The following is a 21520-nucleotide window of genomic DNA, read 5'->3' as shown; positions in this document are numbered from 1 at the left end:
TAAAATATTTCTGCAAACCTCCAGAAAAACAGTTTCCCAGAGTTCATACATTTGTTAATTTGAATGCCCTCATCCACATTTTATGAAAGAGATTTTCTTTCTATTTTCTTAAAACAAGTGCTAAAACTAATTCATGTGGTGTTTCCCTCTATCAGAAGCTGACTAAAGAAACTTTGCTTCAAGGGACCTTGTCAAAAATAAAGCTGATTGTTTACTTATTGGTGGGGAAGGAGCTAATGTTTTTAATGAGCAAAGAAAGGATGCAAAGTGGTAGTTTTGCGTGACAAATAAGAGCAAGGCCAGGTCGGAGGTGATTTCTTTTGCCAATTTGACTGTGTTATGGGTATATTAAGCACAAGATCACAAATGTCAGAACCTAAAATTGGCACTGCAGCCAGAGAGATTTGGTTTGTGTCCCGTGAGAACAGCATGTGCAACTTAGCACATTTGACAGGACATCCTATCGAATGTCAAGAGAGAAGTCAAGAGATTCCTTAAAACACACATACACACACACACACACACACACACACAATAAAAAGAGAAATATGAAAATAAAATCTGTCTAAGCATAATCTCCAGTGAGCACTATATATGCCCTGGGACAAAAATAAAGACAACTCAGCTGAAACATATTTCCAAAAGCTGTACCTCACCAAGTGTTACTGCAAGGATGTGTTGTTTGACTAGAACACTGCATTGCAGAGATTTCAGTGGTGCAACGAAAACAACAGCAAGAACTTCAGGGTGGTCCAAATGATCCAAGAGACTGCGAATATTTTCCAAAATATTGCATAGTCTGCTCGTAAGCCATTCTCTCATAATTTACGCATTTCCTGCCTTGATGTACTGACTCTTCCCTACAAATATCATATTTGTAGTGCAGAGAAGAACTTGATAGGGCTCAAGAAAAAAAAATCACTTAATTTTATGGAGACATGCTGCCCATCTGTAAGGACAATATTTTGGAGCTGGTTGACATAGTCTTTGTTTAACCATGGCTTGTTCACCATGACATTTTTTGATTTGGGGGTTCACATATCACACTAAGAAATAAACTATGCTCTACAATGGCTACACACTAAACCAGTGGCTCTCAACTTTTTTTCTTCACCATGGACCTCCTTTAAATACCTTTTGTATGCACAGACCATGGTCATGGACCACCAAGACTTAACTCAAGATTTAAATCATAATATTTCTTCAAGCCTTCATAGGCCCCCTATGATGACATTGTGGTTCTCCCAGGGGTCTACGGACCACAGGTTGACTGCACTGAACTGAACAACATAAAGGCACAATATATGAACCTAGTCAGCTTCAAATTGAAAGACCTTCACATTTCTAGGTTCTATAATATCTCAAGACCTAAAATGGACACCTAACTTCAAAAATATCATCAAAAAAGCACAACAAAGAATGTTCTTTCTGTGCCAACTCAAACTGCCCAGGGATCTGCTGATACAGTTTTACCGAGGAATTATTGAGTCTGTCATCTGCACCTCTATAACTGTCTTGTTTGGTTCTGCAACCCAACAAGACATACACAGACTTCAGAGGACAATTAGAACTGCAAAAAAAAACAAAAAAAAAAAACCAATTACTAAAAACCAACCTGCCTTCCATTGAGGACCTGTACACTGCATGAGTCAAAAAGAGGGCAGTGAAAATATTTACAGACCCCTCGTATCCTGGACATAAATTGTTTCAACTCCTACTCTCAAAACGACACTATAGAGCACTGCACACCAGAACAACTAGACACAAGGACAGTTTTTCCCTAATGCCATCACTCTGCTAAACAAATGATTCCCACAACACTGTCAAACTATTCACTAAGTTTGCATTACTATTAACCTTCTCATCATTCCTATCACCCATCTCCTCCCACTTATGACTGTACTACTGTAACTTCGTTGCTTGTATCCTTATGATTTATATTGATTGTTTCCTAGTATGATTTCACTGCTTATTTGTACCCTATAATTATCATTAAGTGTTGTACCTTATGATTCGTGATGAATGTATCTTTTCTTTTTATGTATGCTTTTTATGTACAAGACAAATTCCTTGTGTGTCCAATCACACTTGACCAATAAAGAATTCTTTCTTTTTTTCTATCATCTATCTATCTATCTATCTATCTATCTATCTATCTATCTATCATCTATCTATATCTATCTATCTATCTTCAGACAGCTTCTAACTGATGAGTAGAAAGTGCTCTTTCATAGGCTTTAGTGACTACTAATTAAAACACTCACACCTTGTTTTGGAAAAACAAAAGTTGTGAAACTTAAATGTAGCCTAAAGGAATGATAAGCATATGAGTGCTGAAACTGGTCTGAAAGAAATGGCTTTATACAGGTATAAGAAGGATTAGCTGTCAAATATAGTGTTTACATTTGGGATAACCAGTGCAATGCATTGGGTAATGCATTGTAGGGATGTCAGAAGTTATGAAACAGTATAGTATCACTTGCTTATTATACCTGTAGATCTTAGCGTTCCCTGAACACAACTGTGTGATTGCTTAAGATTATCTTCCACCTCACAATTACTTTCCAAAAGCACAATGTAAGAATGCCATGCATCCATAATAAAAATCAGACAATTCTTGCTTTTAGAATTGCACATCACTGAGGGAAAGACAGATGGGAAGAAAAATGAAATAGGACATCTCATTCATGTGCTGGCAGCTATGATGGGAACGGGCTACTCAAATGTGCCCAGATGATAGCACAGTTCCACGGTTATTTTTCACACAGCAGTAGGTTTCGGCCTCCCCCTCACAAATAGGAGTATTGCCAATGTGATCTGATCTCATTCACACCACTCAGATGAGAATTTAGCTATCCATACATCAATATTTCTGCATCATGTTAAAATGGGCAAACTGGAAGAGAACAGATTTGTTTAGTATACTCATGTGAAAGTGATATGACTAAATATAGATTGATTAGCCATTCTTAATTTACGTATTATTTGGCTGTCAATTTGAGCTTTCTTTAGAATTTTAATAACTTCAGTATAAATGGGTATTGTGAAAAGAAAAGAGAAGATCAATAGAGAAGGACCTGAGGTGGGGCAATGGTTAGAATGCAGTATTGAAGGCTAAGTCAGCTCACTGTCAGGAGTCTGATCTCCATCTCATCAAAGTTGACTCAGCCTTCCATCCTTCTGAGGTCGGTAACATGAGTATCCAGATTGCTGAGGGCAATATGCTGACTCTGTGAAACCACTTAGAGAGGGATGTGAAGCACTATGAAGCAGTATATAAGTGCTATTCCTATCATTCCTCTGAGTTTAATAGGATATACACCATAAAGGCCTAAGAGATTGTCTTTTAGCTCAATACTCAATGAGTCCATTAAACAGTGATATTTTGATGGCCTGTGAAACAGTAATTCTCCGTTTAGACAATCACTCTAGATTATAGCTGGGATAGTGGATCCTAGACAAGCCAATGATGAACTATTTTGGGACATCTGTATAAGGAGAAAGAGCAAAGCTTTGTCAATCACACTTATTGTTTGGAAACTTCTAAACCTTTGATAGGAGGCTACGGGTCCTACTAAAAGAATAGCTAGGACAAAAAGCTAATTTGGTTGCATTCATGTTTATATTTAATTCAAATTTAATATCATGTATTTAATATTTTCTCCCTTCAAATTAGAGTGTGATCTCTTAATAGCTACAATAATTATTAATTCAATCAGTCAATCTTAAATTATTTACTGATTAAATAACTATCAAATCATTAAAGCTGTAATACATTTTATTTTTTAATAATGATTGTCTATATGTTTATATTGACTGTTTTTATAACAATTGCTTTTATATTATGGTTTTTATTGATAGCTTTACACCACCCAGAGTCACTTTCTGTGAGATGGGTGGTTATATCAATTTGACAAATAAATAAATAAATAAATTTGCACATTTTATAATATAATGCATACCATACCTATAGGATGTATCAAAAATAACATCCTAAGAAAATACATGCTGAATTGCAACCTAACATTCAAAATTAAGTGAAAGCCATTGTAATTTAGTAGGGAAAAATGTAAATTTTTTAGAGAAAGGCTTCAGCTCATTTTTCCTCCTTTGTTTCTTTTTTAAACATCTAAGAATTCAGAACAATTCTTCCTCCAGCGAACTTGAATATAACTTTTCCATTCCCCATATACAGCTAATGGCATCAGGATGGCTTCAAACAGTCTTTCTCAACCTTGGCAGCTTTAAGATGGGTAGACTTCAGTTCTCAGATTTCCCCAGACTAGAAGAACCTCCTGATTAGACTACATAGCTCAGAAGAGACAGAAGAATGCAGGGAACTCCCAATTGAGCCAAGATAAAGGGCAGAGAAAACTAGAATACATTTAAAAGCCATACAAACAATGGTAGCTGTTATAGCAACCTATTCACAACATCTTGCTACAAACACTAGCATTTCATGAATGCAATGAATTGTGAGTTATAACATGGATAGTATTAGGAGGGCTATTTTATAACATGGTAATGATTCTCAGACTATGCTTTCCAAATGTATTAGGATCATAACTCCAAAATTCTAAGGCTGGAAGTAATATTGTCTGAAGAATTCATGAGGATTGTTTTATTTAAATTTATATTTGTTTTTCTATGTACAATGAGTTTTAGTAATATCGTACATCAGTGATTGCATGACCTCTGTAGATACTATTCATTAAATAAATAAATGAGGGTTGAGACCTTCCAGAAGGCAATAGGTAAGCTGGTCAAATAAGAATATTATAAATTACAATTTTCTAGTAACAGTTTTTACTCATTTCCCTTTAAACAGGAAGAAAAAATGTCTATAGTTTGGGTGGTAAGTAACAAGACAAAAACAGCATTTAATAATGAAAATAATTGAAGCCAAGACCACTTTTAGTATAGGTGTACACCAAGTCATTATTAAGAAGGAAATAAATTAGAATTTCCAGGGTATGTTTTTAGACTCACTGTGGTTATTTGTCTATCAGAAGTCATGTGAATTTTTTAGCTGACTAAAACCTAAATAATGTAGACTGAGCTCTCAGGGAAAAAGCAGGACATTAATGCAAAAAGGAACAAAATAGTTTTTGCATCATATTGTACATAACAAACAGACTATTCTTCTTTTGAAAATTAAAATCTAGTAGCCTTATTTGAATCTACCAGTAGCATAACAAATAACCTGGTGAATTTCACATAGCATCCCTGAGCAACCCAGCCTTGACAAAAGTCCAAAACAGATCGTAAGTTAATTCCCAAAAGACCACAACTGGATTTTTACATATTACTAGAATCCTTTTGAAACAAAACTATGCTCTGTTTTTGTTTTTAAAAAAGAGAGATGGATATTTGAGGGGGCTTCCCCTTGTTATTCTACTGGAGGAAATAGTATCTTTGGAACTCTATCTGTTGTTGAAGTACATCTTCTAGAAACTTCGAGCAATATGGCTAATGAATGAGTGATGTTGGAAGTAAAAATTTGGCAACATCTACAGTTAACAGAAGTTTTCTCCGACTTGATTCATTCCCAGCCCTCTCACTTGGTTAAAACAAAAACAAGACTCGTGATCAAACCATAATTGCTCACTGTTTATTCATAGAACCCCAAAGGAAGGACTTTTAAAGATCATCTGCTCTAGAGTCTACTGGTACAGTTCTAAGAGATAACCATCCCACTTCTCTAGTACAATAAACCTCCCTTGATATGGAAGAATGTTCCGCCAATTAACACTTTCATATTGCTAAAAAGTATTTCCTGAACTTTTAGTCCAAGCTTATTTTCTTGAAGCTGTCACCCACTTTGATCCTGCTCTGTGATAGGAAGATGGAACATAATTTCTTTTTTACTATTTCTTTTTTAAAAAACAGCTTCATATTAATAGTGAACAATATGTTTTCAACAGCCTATCATTACTATGTTCTCACTAACCTAGCATTAATAATGGATGATATGAGAGCCACTAAAGATGTTTTAGCAGTTAGAAGGCATAATTAATTGCTTCGAAATGCATGTTATGCCTGCCTGACCTTAAAAGCTTCATTTCGCACTATATTTTCTGTTCTTTCCCTTGTATGTTCTACCTTTTTAGAAGAGGTGCTATGGCTCAGTGGCTTAATGATGCTGGAGAAGGTCTGTGCTCCTGTGGTTCAAGTCCTAGCACCATGTGGCAGAGTGCACTCCCGTCAATTGCCTCAGCTTCTGCAAGTAGATAATTAGGTACCACTTTGATGGGAAAGTTGGTGGCATTTCATGTAGACAGTCAGACTTCTGCCAGTGTCAGACCTGTCCAGATATGACACCCAACTAGAAGGTGACATGGGTGGTGAGAGAGGGCTCCAGATGATGCCACAGGATGCTACACATCTTCTGGTGTAGAGATAGTTCGCCTGCACCAGGAATAAGCATGCGAATGTGAACTAAATGGACTTGCACTCTTCAGCAACTAAATAACTACTTTGTACTAATCCTGTAATCTCCTGGCTAATTGTGAAATCACCATATGCTAAATAAATAAATCTATATTTTTAGATTGCGAGCCTCAAGATAGGACCTCCCTTTTCCAATTGACATGAGCTGTTTCAGAAACAATTATTGTCCAAAATCCATGTTCTACCCCAGTCCATCCTTCTCTTTGCAGGTGGCCTGTTTCATGTCCAACTCTATCTGTTCTTACTGTTTTAATTTCAGTCAACAGAAGGCAGAACAAATGTGCTCTGGAACATTTTTAAAATCAAAGATGCTTGCACAGAAAAGGCCAATAAAAGTCAAAATGACACGGGCTCAACAAAGTGAATTTCCAGAATGCAGATTAACCAAAAGAAGAAAAAACTCAGAGCAATGTAGATTATTTGCCTGGGGATATAAAACTGGGATATTTTTATGCATATAGGAATAGGCATATGCATCTACCCACACATATGTCTATATATGCATTATACCCAAAACACAACTTGAAGCCATAAATGCTTCTTTTCTTTTTTTGGCATCAACTGAAAGGGGAAAAAATGTACACTATTGTTTGAAGAAGAAAGGAATTATTCTCAAAAATCAAGCTTCTTAATAGCTGGGAATATAGGTAATTCTCAACACTACTATAGTTGGACCAAATCCTCAGTCATTGAGTGAAACAAACTATAAGCAAAATGTTATCTTAATGTGTCACTCAACCGCCACAATTCCAGCATTCCCAGTTGTAGTCATTAACCACCACAATTCCAGCACTTCCAATTGCAGTCATTAAGCAATCTCATGGGTTGTTAAACAGATGGAGTCTCAGGTAAGGACCACAGGTAATGTAGGGAGTTGTGGAGACCCTAAGAGACTTAACATAGGCTGTGTGTAAATATATATTTCAATTAGAGGCTGAAAATCCTCCCATAACTTCTGAAGACAAGCTGTTCCACTGATTATTTGTTCTTAGGTGTCAGGAAATTTCTCCTTAACTCTGTGTTTGAGCTCTCTTTGATAAATTTCAATCCATTGCTTCTTGTCCTACCTTCAGGGGCTTTGAAGAATAGATTGTCCCCCTTTTCTTTATGACAGCCCATAGATATTGGTAGACTTATTGTGTCAACCCTAGTCCCTCTCTTCATTGGACTAGACTAGACATACCCAGTTCCTGCAATTCTTCTTCATATTTTAGCCCCCAGTTCTCTAATCTTCTTTACATGCTTTCTAGGATAGGTCACACTGGCTGGCTTTCAATTATATCCATGCATTGAGTCCTTAATTCAGATGTTTATGAAATTTCAGCACTCATTGCACAATGACTATCCCAAAACCATTAACCATGATCATTGCTATGAACATCACAAGTAACTAAATTTCATGGGTTAGTTTGCAAGGTTTCTGAGGCATGCAATAAAAAGGTAGGATGGCAAAGGCATTTCCAGTAGTTATTGTAAACTGGGAAAATGTGCTAGTTGGTTTCTTTTGCTCCCAAACATTCTCATCTTTTCACTATATTAGCTATTATTAAAAATGAGGAAATTTGGCAAAGAGGAATTGAACACATGAACAAAATCAATTTACATAAAGTCAGATCAGCCTCTGCTTACATCTGCCTTCTTTTATCACTTATCACTTAATCACTTTTTTATCACTTATGATTTATCACTTATGATTTATCACTTATAGCTTTTATGTACACTAAGAACCTATGTACTGAAGACCAATTCCTTGTGTGCCCAATCACACTTAACCAATAAACTTATCCCATCCTATCCTATCCTATAATGGATATCTTTGGGGTTGAGTTTTAGAGATGGGAAATACAAAAACAAATTATCTTTTGTTCACTAGATAAATCTTGTTAATACTGAATTCTTCCAGTTCTGATATTACCTGATATTGAAACTGGAGGATTTTTCCAGAAACAAAATACACAGAAACTCATCCCGTTATAAATGAATTAGGTACCTTCTGGGAAGATAGCAAAAGGCCAGGAAGACAGATTGAAAAAGAAATGGTAATGTTTCTAGGTTTACAACCTGAAGAAAATCAACAATACAGAAAAGCTGCTTCGTTTTGATAAATGAAAATGTCATTGTAGATGGACTTTTTGGACAAAGTGAGAGAAGAGGTAAACAAAATTTACTTAGTGCCATGTGAGAATCTCTCTGTATGTTTATATTGTATGTATATACCAGGTCTTCTAAGAATGGTAAATAGTGCTATATGAGAATCTCTCTGTATGTTTATGTGATATGTATATACCAGATGTCTTAAGAGTTGTTCAGAGTAATAATTCACATGTTAAGCTCTATCCTATCCAATTCCAGATTGTTCCTTCCATATTTAATATTTTGTTTTGCAATTTTAGAATACTTCTATGACCTTAAATGTGGGCATGATGCATGCAACATGAAAAAGAAGAAGAGGGCAACAAGCAGCAAGATGGACAAACTCAGTTAGCAATAGCAATAGCACTTAGATTTATATACTGCTTCACAGTACTTTTGCAGCCCACTCTAAGCAGTTTTACTGCCCCCAACAATCTGGGTCCTCATTTTACCCACCTTGGAAAGATGGAAGGCTGAGTCAACCTTGAGCCTGGGGAGATTCAATCTGCCAAATTGCAGGCAGCAGAAGTATGCCGCAATACTGCATTCTCACCACTGTGACACTGGGGCACAATGCTGATGGAGACATCATCGGAAGACGTCAGATGAAGGAGAAAATAATCACCATGGAGAAAACCTATTTATGTAGTCATTAAGAGTTGAAAACAACTTGATGGCACATAATCAATGACACATGCATGTGCTATGTGCATGGGGAAACCCTATGGTGCAAGAAAGGGACATAGGAATCCAACTGGAATAGAGACTAAATGACAGCAGGTCAAAGGACTTGAAACTTATGGCTGGAAAAATGCAATCTTTATTAACAGCTAATATATAAAACATTCCAGGAACCAAAGAGTACTCAAAAGTCAAAAAAGCACTTTTCATTGTTTCTCTTATAGGGTACAATTCACACGACTAGTTGACACCTAACCATCATGTAAAAGGTAAAGGTAAAGGTTCCCTTCACACATATGTGCTAGTCATTCCTGACTCTAGGGGGCATTGCTCATCTCCAATTCAAAGCCAAAGAGCCGGCACTGTCCAAAGACATCTCCGTGGTCATGTGGCCAGCATGACTAAATGTCGAAGGTGCACAGAGTGCTCTTACCTTCCCACCAAAGGTGGTTCCTATTTTTCCACTTGCATTTTTACATCCTTTCGAACTGCTAAGTTGGCAGAAGCTGGGACAAGCAATGGGAGCTCACTCCATTATGCGGCACTAGGGATTTGAACCGCCAAACTGCCAACCTTTTCTGATCGACAAGCTCAGCGTCTTAGCCACTGAAACACCACATCCCTCATTAGATCTCATCATGAGACCTCAGTTATTTAGCTCTTCTCAGTTCCTTGGGCAAAGGGATGCTCAAATACTTTCAATCAAATAATATCATTTTTATTTACGTGTATGAACCATTACAGCCAAAGAAAGCTAAAGAAAGTGTCATTCAGAAGAAAACCTAGTATATCTAAGCCAACAGCTAGTGCCTTACATGGCCCATGTAGTTTGAAACAGATTTTTTCTTTATAATAATAGTTATAGGTCAATCATTAAAAAGTGCCCCCCTCCCCGCTAAAATACACTAGTAAGCTAAGAAAGTGCAAGTTTAGGGGGGCTGTTTTATATGCCTATTACCTGATAACCCAGTGTTGCCTGGGTATTTATAGGGGGAAAATGTCCACAACAAATGTTGGATTCCCCCCCTTACCAGAGGAAGCCCCCTTGTGGAGTACTGAGAAGCCTACAAGAGCAACTTCTCCCTGAGCCCTGATTTCGGTGACAATTAAATTAGTAAAAAATGTTTTCCCTGTGCCCCCAGAAGCGTAATTTCTAATGTTGGATTTTCCCTCTTACCAGAGGGAGCCCCCTTGTGGAGTATTGTGAAGCTGTTACCATGGCAACTCCACTGCACTGTACAGTAGAATTCATTTTAAGGCAGTACAGTATAAGCCATTTTAAGTCACAACAGGTTGTATCTTAACAGAACATACCCCCCCCCCCGAGGGGTGTTAGGGGTGTCTTACCCGACAGTATTTGTTTCCAGAGAGTAAGTCATCTGTGTACCAAGTTTGGTTGAAATTGCTGAAGGTGTTCCAGAGTTATGCTAGAACATACAAACACACACACACACACACACACAGCCACTTTATATATAAAAGCATTTAGAAATTATTGCTATGGAGATAGCTAAAATAATCTCACTGTAACTACACAGTTTGCATATGCAGTCTGTTGTCCTCCATTAGCCACCTGGATAGGTTATTTGATCACTATTTGAGTAGTTCTACTTTCAGTTTTTCCCTTATTAACCAAACTTGCCTAGAGCCATTAGCACTTAGAGACAAAGAGATTGAGAGAAAGAGCGAGAAGATTGAGAAAAGGGGATATTTGAAAAATGGGATGGTTGAAATTGACCTCATTCATTTTTGACTCAGCTTCTGTCAATCTCTTTTCAACCACACTCCAAACTGGCTTGCAACAGGGTGCCATGAAGATTATTCCTAAAATAATCCCTACCATCTTCTCCTTCAGTTCCAGATTGAAGGAGAAGATGGTAGGAGAAACGGACAATCAGAGCTTCACCTGAACCTAGAAGACTCTTGCTGTTTCTCTCCAACCACAACTTTGAAAAGTGGAATAATCCTTCAGCAGGGGAGGGAATGTAATCTATCATTTGTTTCTTAATGAAAGGTATAAATAAAATGTGGGGTAGGCAGGAAAGAAGAAGAAGAGATTTGCTTTTATTGTGAGCCCAAAACCTCTGCTAGCCATCACTCTGCAAAATAAAAACATTGTATGACAGGCAATAACCTGTTTCAGCGGTCTTTTTAATGAAGCTGAGATCATTCTACAGATCTCCCATTTTTCCCCTGCTTCCAATCTGTAGTAGATCTCCTCCCCCTCCCCGCACACACATACGCCCAGGTCGAGCTCCTCAAAATATGTGTATATTTTAGAGAGGAGAGAGGAGGAATTGAGCTCTGATTCACTCACATTGCAAGGACGCAATGATGAAAGATAAATCATAATCTACTAAGCAGTTAAGAGTGTGTGTTCAGAAGTCTACACTTTTTTGGGAGGGCGGGAGATGAGAAACAAAACAGTAAATGGATGGAATTCTTTTGAGGCACAGAAAAAGTAAATACGAGAACATTGATCTCCATATACAGTTGTTTTTAGAATCCCCATTTTCAGTCTAGGATTATTTATTTATTTAGTGTATGGCATCAGCCTTTAGCATATAGCAAAAGCAATAGCAGTTAGACTTATATACCACTTCATAGGGCTTTCAGCCCTCTCTAAGCAGTTTACAGAGTCAGCATATTGCCCCCAACAACAATCCGGGTCCTCATTTTACCCACCACGGAAGGATGGAAGGCTGAGTCAACCCTGAGCCGGTGAGATTTGAACAGCCGAACTGCAGAACTGCAGTCAGCTGAAGTAGCCTGCAGTGCTGCATTTAACCACTGTGCCACTTCGGCTCTCTGAGTTTCTACCCGTTATAATGAAGGTATACAGGTAATCTTCAATTTATAACCACAATTGAGCCCAAAATTTCTGTTGCTAAGTGAAACATTTGTTAAGTGAATTTCATTCCATTTTACGACCTTTCTGGCCACAAGAAAGAGGATGCCCAGCAGCAGGGTGGACAGTCTCAATTAAAGTAGAGATTGTATATTGTTAAGTGAATCACTTTAGTTGATAAATTAGTAACACAGTGATTAATTGGATCTGGTTTCCCCATTGACTTTGCTCATAAGGTGGTCGCCAAAATCACGTGATCCCAGGACATTGGAACCATCATAAATATGAGACAGTTGCCAAGCACTTGAATTTTGATCATTGACCATGGGGATGGCAAAATGGTTGTAAGTGTGAAAAATGTTCATAAGTCACTTTTCTAATGCCGTTGTAACTTTGCCTTGTCACTAAATGAACTGCTGTAAGTTGAGGATGACCTGTAACAGTTTATGAAAGCTCAGGTCATGGGAAATATCCAATCAAGTTTTTAGAAATTAGATCATTGCGTTTAAATAATAAATTGCACTAAAAGTGTGGAAATTGAGCTCTAGATAGCTTTGTAGCGCTAGATTTAATAATATGTTAAAAGGATTGAGCTAGTTCTATATTAAAATTTGATGGATATAATTTTAATTTCTACAAATGTCACTCATTTATTCATTATTCTATTTTTTTTCCTTCAGATTTTATTACCACTGCTACATTTTGCTTCTGTGAACTCTTGATCAATTCTACAATTTTTCAAACGCTAAAAAAACCACTCAGAAATGCTTCAGATCACATTGTGCTTATGAAGTTCATGAGTGCTTATATAAAAATGGCTCTTCACAATGAGAAGCCAGTGAAACTAATGCTTCAGATGGGGCAATATCCACAGCAACATTATTCTGACACATTTTTTTCTTAAAAAAAATAACACAACACAACACTATTCCCCAACAAAAGGAAAGCAGCAATCTAGTTCCCATTAGGAAATAACCACACAAAGCCCTCATGTAAAACTCTTTTGTTATGTTGTTAGTGGCAAATGTCTGCTTGTGACTCAGAGAAATATTTACACCCTCGGAATTCACCAATATTCTCAGAAACATCATCATGCAAGCTGATATCCTCTTATTTAGCAATAGCAATAGCAATAGCAGTTAGACTTATATACCGCTTCATAGGGCTTTCCGCCCTCTCTAAGCGGTTTACAGAGTCAGCATATTGCCCCCACAGTCTGGGTCCTCATTTTACCCACCTCGGAAGGATGGAAGGCTGAGTCAACCTTGAGCCGGTGAGATTTGAACTGCTGAACTGCAGATAGCAGTCAGCTGAAATGGCCTGCAGTACTGCACCCTAACCACTGCGCCACCTCGGCTCTTATTTACTTACAAGGATAGGCCAAAATAAATAAATAAATAAATACGGTGATCTAATTAAAACAGTGTCCTAAAAGGGGGAAGGAAGAAACATAAATAAATGATAAGGGCCAGGTATTATCTGTTTATCAAATTCATAATGGCCACCCATTTAACAAGCAGTGACTCCGGATAGCATACAAGAAAGATATAAAATGTCAAATAAAAAATAAAAAAGCCCCAGTCATTATTAACATGTTTAAAAAGAATAAACCACACAAAAGATTCGATTAGCAAGGGAGTCATCTCAAGATCGCACCGGTACTCTGAGACCAGAGGTGGGATTCAGCCAGTTCTGACAGGTTCTGGAGAACCGGTAGTGGGAATTTGAGTAGTTCAGAGAACTGGCAAATAGGCTGCCCCCCACCCTGCCTCCCAGCTGATCTTCTTTTGTTGCCCTGAACAGGAGAACAGAGCTGGAAATCAGGTTAGTGGGTGGTGAGGGAATGGGGATTTTGCAGTATCCTTCCCCCAGGAGTGGGGAGGGAATGGGAATTTTGCAGTATCCTTCCCCTGCCATGCCCACAAAGACACACTGAGAAAGTCACACCATGCCCATCAAGCCATGCCCACAGAACCAGTAGTAAAAAATTTGAATCCCACCACTGTCTGAGACCCCCAAACCTGATGACATAGCCAGGCCAGAATATCAAAAGAGATGGAGCTGACCCAATGGTAGGTTCCGGATCCAGTTGCAACTGGTATGGTGCAATGGGGCCTGGCATCCAACACATGAATGTGCGCAGTACGTACGCACACACGGGCAGTGTGTGCATGCTTCCTACGCTCCAGCGACGCCTCTGTGAGCCTCCGCAATGCTCCAGCTACTCGGCGGAGCATTGCGAAGGTGCTTTACACGGTGTGCACGGCAGCGCCAAAGAGTTCAAATACAGGTATGGACAGTGGGCGAGCAGGTGGGCCCTCCGGAGCACCATACTGGAATGGTACCCAGTGCTCTGGGAAGGCACCAGTATGCCCATACTTGGGTGTACCACCTGCAACCCACCTCTGAGCTGACCTCACTTCAATGGGACACTGTTCCACAGCAAATTCAATATTTTCTGGTGATAATTTCCCAGAAAAGAGCTTATTTTAGCTTCTTTCCTGAATATATCAGTGAACTAAACAGCTAAAATACACTTTTGTGCCAACCCAAATACTTAGTTAGGAGGTGTTCTGTTAGTTACCCTAAAATAATCCTATAAGGGTATTGAAACTACCATAGACCAATTATGGTCTATGATTGAAATTCTGTGTTGTTTTGCTTTGGAGAAACAGCCCAGCAATTGAAAACATCAACCTGGGAAACGAAGACCCCAGAAATGCCCAAGTTAATTAGATGGTAATTCTATAAAGGTGGATATAGAGGAAAGCAAATCAATTTTATCTTACTTTTTGTTCCAAGCACCTGGGCCATCACAGACAAAACAGTATGTGCTGGGATTCTTTAAACAATTGAAATGTGGTGAGGAAAAGCTATAACTGTGAGTTATTTTGGTCTAGCAAAACAACATCTATCTTATTCTACTAACAGTATCACGTAGCACCTTGAAAACATAAAAAAAGATATATGGTTTCTATAAAGAGCCAACAATACTTGATCAGATACTATTAGGCGTGGATGAAAATCTAATAAAGAAAATATATAGTTATTTATTAAGTCTTAAAATGGAAGATGAACAAGTGAAATAAACAATGTTAACATTTTTTTGGGATATACTATAGAATTAGATAAATGGCAAAAAAATTGGGATAGAAACTATAAATTGATAACGGCAACTACATACACAGAAAACCTGTATAAAATATTCTACGGGTGGCATTTCAAACTGGCAAGGCTAGCGAAGATGTCTAAAAACATGTCCAAAAATGCTGGAAATGCAACCAGGTGCCAGGGTCATATTATCATATGTGGTGGACTTGCTCAAAGGCAAACAAATTTTGGATGAAAATACATACATGGTTAGAAAAAAATGACAAAGCAACATAGAGATTTAAAGCCAGAAATATTTTTGTTAGGTATTTTGCCAGAAAAATAGAACAAAGGGAATGTACATTTAATATTACACATTTTGACGGTAGTAAGAATTGTATTTGCACAACATTGGAAAAATGAGGAAACTCCTCATGAAAATATAATTAAAAAAATATTAGAGTGTGCTGAAATAGATAGGTTAACTTTAAAGATAAAGGATAAAGACACAGAATATTTTTCTAACTTGGAATTGGTTTTACCAATGGTTAAATAATAAAAGTAGAAATTAGAAGTGGGAAGAATATTTCTATATATACCGGCAAGTAAAGATTATTGTTGTTATTGTTATTATTTATATGTACAATGATCCAGACAATACACTGTTTATTGAATACTTATGTACATTAAGGAAAACGTATAAATAAAAATATTGTAAAAAATACATTGAAAAATGATCGTATGATATGATACACGACTGACTAATTTATTTTTCCCTGAAAGGCTGAAGCAATATGGTGCTTTATAAAATGTACAAATGTCATATTATAAATCTACAAACGATACAGCCAAAAGTTACAACCCATATGAATGTGTGAATATTTAGGATACGTATTCAGAATAATCCAACTGCTGTCTTTAGATGTTCAGATATTAAAGAAAATGACAGAACATCTCCTGAACTTCACTGAGCAAAAAAGCCTGTCTTTATCAACTAATATGAGACAACCATACAAACAATAGATAAATTGCAGGACCCAAAATTGGTCTCATAAACTTAGTTGTGATTCAATAGTATGGAAGCCCAGGAAGCAAGCTATGCATTGCAAGAGAATGTTTTCCGAGAGGTTGAGACTCAAGAGAGTCCAAGTTTCAAACTACCTGGTGCTTCTTGTAATGTCTTTCATCAAAAAGGATCAAATTTGAACTAAACCCCTGTGCATTTCTTACACCTGATGTATGAAGAAACCCCCAGACACGTTGTTCTACTTTGTGACGAACCCAAATTCGTAACCTGAAGCTAACCAGCCAATTTGCAATGTGATACTACACATACTTCTTTTTTTCCTATTGTCCTCCTACTCACAATGAGTAGGTCATGGGGAAAGGGAAAGAACATTTTTGATATGTTCATATATGCAAGTCTCATAATCCACCCACCCACCCACCCCCCAAAAATCATGATCCATTTGCTAGAAAAGCAAGGTAAGCACTGGACAAAATATAAAGCTCCAAGCTATAAATAATAGTTTAATAAACTGGCTGAGAGAATCCACTTCTGTTCTGAACTGGATAATACATTCGCTACTAAAGCTGTTGGATAGACTAAAGAAAAAAGGAGTGATTTCAGAAAACAATTCAATATCCTTTGCTAATTGCTTAAGAGGTGCTTTGACTCCAATATTTTCCACAGAAGAAAAGTGTTTTTATAGTGTCAGCCTTTTAAATACCACCTCATTTTCTTTTTCTTTCCTTCTTTTTTAAAATGCAGGAGCATCAGTGCCTTCTGATATCTGAGATCCTTCAAAAAAAAAAAAAAAGGCTAGAGGAAGGTCAAATGATGATTAAGTAGACAACCTAACAGATGTAAATAATACTGGCAAGGTGATTGAAACCATCTCCCCACGTACATTTTCACACAGCAGAATCATGCCTGGACATCACTAAGCTTTTCCATAACATTACAGTTGCTCATGGGTGCAGTGCAGGTAGTTTCATTTAATAACTACAACTGGGACCCCCAACTTGGTCATTCAATGAACACGAAGTGAAATTTCACAGGATTGCTAGTGTACCTATGATTTTACTTCAGCTTTCCTTTGCTTTACAGCGCGGGTGTCAAACTTATGGCCCGCGGGCCAGATTTCTCATGTGCTGGCCACGCCCACCCCCAGTTTAGCAAAGGGGGGGAAAGTTGTGATACGTCATGTGATGACGATGTGATGGTGTGAGTTTGACACCCCTGCTTAACAGCATCAAAAGGACACAGCCCCAATGGCTATGGATGAACCCAAATACGGGGGACATTTCCAAAATGTGACTCAGATATAAGAGCAAATCTTATAGTGCTTTTTCCCTACTACCCCACACTTAGGAATGCTCATCCCACTGCTAGGATAATTATTAACAAGGGAATTCATGTTTGCAGTTATATTCATCGCAGAGGAAGGGATTACAAGAGAGTAAGCAAAAACACAATGGGGAATACACATCAAAAGGATGTGCTAAGACCTGCAGTTTGCCTAGCTCATTCATGACTCCCAGCTACTTAAGGAAGAACACCAAAGCCTTTAATGTGAAACTGATTAGGGTCTTGTCAGTGTCAGGCAGCAGCAGGAACCAGCAAAGAATTCTAGTGGAGGAATTAAGGTCGCAGAGTTGAGCTTGGATTAGCACTTTTTAGGGAAGAGTTGCTGAGAAAAAAATAGCTCAGGAAAGGATCTCTTGTAAGGGGAAGGAGAAAAATGGGTCAGGCACAGGATAATTCATGCTAAAACTGACAGCAATTGCAAACATGTGACTGAGAGGAGACACTGCAAAGGTTTTAAATGTGTCATTGGTCACAAAGTTACTTTCTGATCACTATTGTAATTGCAAATGAGTGTTGTTTAAAGCAGCCACTCCCTGTATTCCATTGTAAGTTTTCTGAAATGTATCGTCAAGAGTTAGATGCAGCAGTCAATTTTCCTCATTTCAGCTTTCAAAACAAATCAAAGGATATGGAACCAAGTTTCTTTTCTTACTGACCAGCTTTAAACACTTCCACCTTCCTCACCATAAAGTTAGAGATCAGATCACCAACAGCTAGTTAATTTCAGTTATAATAGTTTATCAGCTCTAGTTGCTATGACAATCAGACAAGACTGATGTCCTTCCTCTCTTGGCTAATTTCTTCTCAAATGTTTTTAGTACAGATAGTCCTTGACTTATGACCACAATTGAGCCCAAAAATGCTGCTAAGCAAAACATTTGTTAATAGCAATAGCACTTAGACTTATATACCGCTTTACAGCCCTCTCTAAGCAGCTTACACAACAATCTGGGTCCTCATTTTACCCACCTCGGATGGATGGAAGGTGGAGTCAACCTTGAGCCTGGTGAGATTTGAACTTCTGAATTTCAGGCAGCCGGCAGGCAACAGAAGTAGCCTGCAGTACTGCACTCCAACCACTGCACCACCGTGTGTTTTGCCCCATATTACGACCTTTCTTACCACTGTAGTTAATTGACTGATTGTAACTGTTAAGTTAATAACAGCTTCCCCATTGACTTTGCTTGTCAGAAGGTCGGAAAAGGTAACTACGTAACCCTGGGACTCTGCAACCGTCATAAATGTGAATCAGTTGCCAAGCACCTGAATTTTGATCATGCGACCATGGAGATACTGTCATCACACGGTCATAAGTGTGAAAAACGGCCATGAATCATTTTTTTTTTCACTGCTTGTATTTTGAACGAAATGGACTGTTGTAAGTGAAGAACTATATGCATTTCACTTTTTTTTTTCCATATGGGAGATGCCCAAACTGAATATGAGAGGTGGGGCAGCTAACCGCAAATCAGATTTGTGTAATAATTTAGCTGCTGGATCAAGGCAAGAAGGATCCAGGTTGTTGTCTACCATCAGCCACATAACTGTATCTCAAACCTCAGATAATTCTAGAGGCTATTGAGAATTAAAACATCGTCTGGAGCTCATGAAAAAAAAGAGGAATACAATCTAGCAAGGAAAAACATAAATTAGGGGTGTCCAGTCAGAGTCCCAAAGGCAACTCCACTCAATTCCTGTTTCAGTGCTTAGACTGGTGCACAGGCACAGGTGTCAAACTTGCAGCATCACGTTGCTGTCACGTGACGTATCATGTTGCTTTTCCTCTTCATGGAGCTGGGGTGGGTGTGGCCTGCTTGTGATGGGCCACCAGTTTGACACCCTGGACTAGTGGATATTTTCCCTACTAATTGGTCATGGGTGAAGAGAAAGGGCAACAAATGCAGACATCATTACCGTATTTTTCAGAGCATAAGACGCACCTTCCCCCCCCCTAAAAAAAAGTGGGTGAAAATGTAGGTCTGTCGTATAGACTGAATACAGCCAATTTTGACCTCCCAAACCCTTCATGTCTCATGTTTTCACCCTCTCCAGCCCCCAGAAGCACTCTGCAATGCTCCACATGGCCCATTTCAGCTAAAAAGCCCCCAAGCCCTATGCACATCACATTTTTGCGCTCCCAGGCCCCCAGAAGCACTCCACAGGCCAAGAACAGGCCATTTTTTTGGCAAAAACAGACCATGCACTGCATAATGCTTCTGGGGGGTTGGGAGGGCAAAAATGTGACATGCGGAGGGCTTGGGAGACCAAAAATGGACCTGTTTCTGGTGAAAACAGGCCCAGTTTTGGCAAAAACATGTGGAGTACTGCAGAGTGCTTCTGGGGGCCAGGGGAGGGAGAAAATGTGATGCGTGAAGGGCCAATGACTATTTTTTTCTTGTTTTCCTCCTGTAAATTTAGGTGCATCTTATAGTCCGGTGCATCTTATAATCCGAAAAATATGGTAACCATTTAAATTGAGAGACCGCCTACTGCCAATTACCTCCACTAGGCTGATACGATCCCATAGATTAGGCCTCCTCCGAATTCCATCAGCCGGCCAATGTCGGCTGGCAACTACCCGGAGGAGAGCCTTCTCGGTGGCTGCTCCGACCCTCTGGAATGAACTCCCCGTGGAGATTCGTACCCTCACCACCCTCCAGGCCTTCCGCGTAGCCCTTAAGTCCTGGCTGTCCCAACAGGCCTGGGGCTAAAGATTTCAAGCCCACTCGAATTGTATGACTGTTGTGTTTTTAATGATGTATCGTTTTTATGTTTGTGACTCGTTTGTCCTCCCTCCCCTTGAGCTGTGAGCCGCCCTGAGTCCCCCCAGGGAAAAGGGTGGCATACAAATAAAGCATCTCAATCTCAATCTCTAAATGATAACAGATGGCTCAAAAATAGATCAGGAGAATACCATTCAGCAGTGACACAATTGAGACAGGCCTTGGGTTATGCTGCCATTGTTTTATGACACTTCAGAAATGGGTGGATTGCATTCTAACTCAAGCAGAAAAATGTTGTTAATCACTAACTGGTGGCAGCGATGTTAGGATGTGGGAACTTTTATCATCTTTTTTTAAAATAAAAAAACTCAGTGACTTTGATTTCTTTCTGCCTTGTCTCTTTATCCTGCATGGATGGCCATTAAAGCGGTAGGGATTGTAAAACAGACAAAATGTACAGCTCTCAAACTACGTTCAGGCACCTGTATTTGTGTGCACATTACAATACAATGGAGCCTCATCTGATATTCCAGATGATCACCGGATTACTGATGAGAAAGAATATGAAATCACCCATCTGTGTTGTTTCACCATTTCGAATTAGGCACCTTAAGAACTGGAAAATAAATATGCATGGCAGAGACACCGAGGTGAAACAGGACTTTTAGACACAAAGCAGGCATTCTTCATTTTTACCTTGGTGAAACAAACATATGGAGCTGTCAGGGATTGAAAAATCCACATTAAAAATAAATTCCTCACAAAAAGTACCTCTCCAAAAGACCTAACATAATTTTTGGGGGGCCTCTATACAGCCATGTTTTTAAGAAGAGGAAGATGCCAGAGGCTCCTAACCCAGAGGGTGGGAGGGCATCCAAAATCTGATCCACTTTAGAAATGCCCAAATGAATGACTTTTTCAAGTCAATAATACCATCAAGTTAAAATATAATTCCTAAGCTTTTTTGCTGCCGTAAAAAAACCAACAATAATGAAGGGACGGGGAAGGAAGATTAAGTTGTCACTGAGATAGACTTTCTGCTCCTAGCTCTTAAAAAAAGACCTTGATTACATTTGAGTAACTTGCAGGTTTCTATAATGCACCATCAATACGTGATGGCCGATGAAAGGCAACAAGGCAGAAGATAGACCAAGAACATTGGTTTGTGTGATAATGTAAGCTTTCTAAATCAGACAGACCACCAAACTGGACTAGCAGAAGGAC

The 21520-nt window shown here is 38.6% G+C and overlaps 1 protein-coding gene across 2 annotated transcripts in view; it reads right to left on the bottom strand.

Moving 5' to 3' along the window:
* The window catches only part of CHRM2 (cholinergic receptor muscarinic 2), a 201015-nt gene that overhangs the window by 134888 nt on the left and 44607 nt on the right, over positions 1-21520 (bottom strand). The gene's annotated exons all lie outside the window — the stretch shown is intronic.

The sequence above is a fragment of the Thamnophis sirtalis genome, unplaced genomic scaffold, assembly GCF_051295495.1.
Source record: "Thamnophis sirtalis isolate CommonGarterSnake01/CBP01778 unplaced genomic scaffold, rThaSir2_p1.2 scaffold_9, whole genome shotgun sequence".
Classification (NCBI taxonomy): domain Eukaryota; kingdom Metazoa; phylum Chordata; class Lepidosauria; order Squamata; family Natricidae; genus Thamnophis; species Thamnophis sirtalis.
The sequence above is the reverse complement of the archived record's forward strand: the minus strand, read 5'-3'. Positions and strand labels throughout refer to the sequence as shown.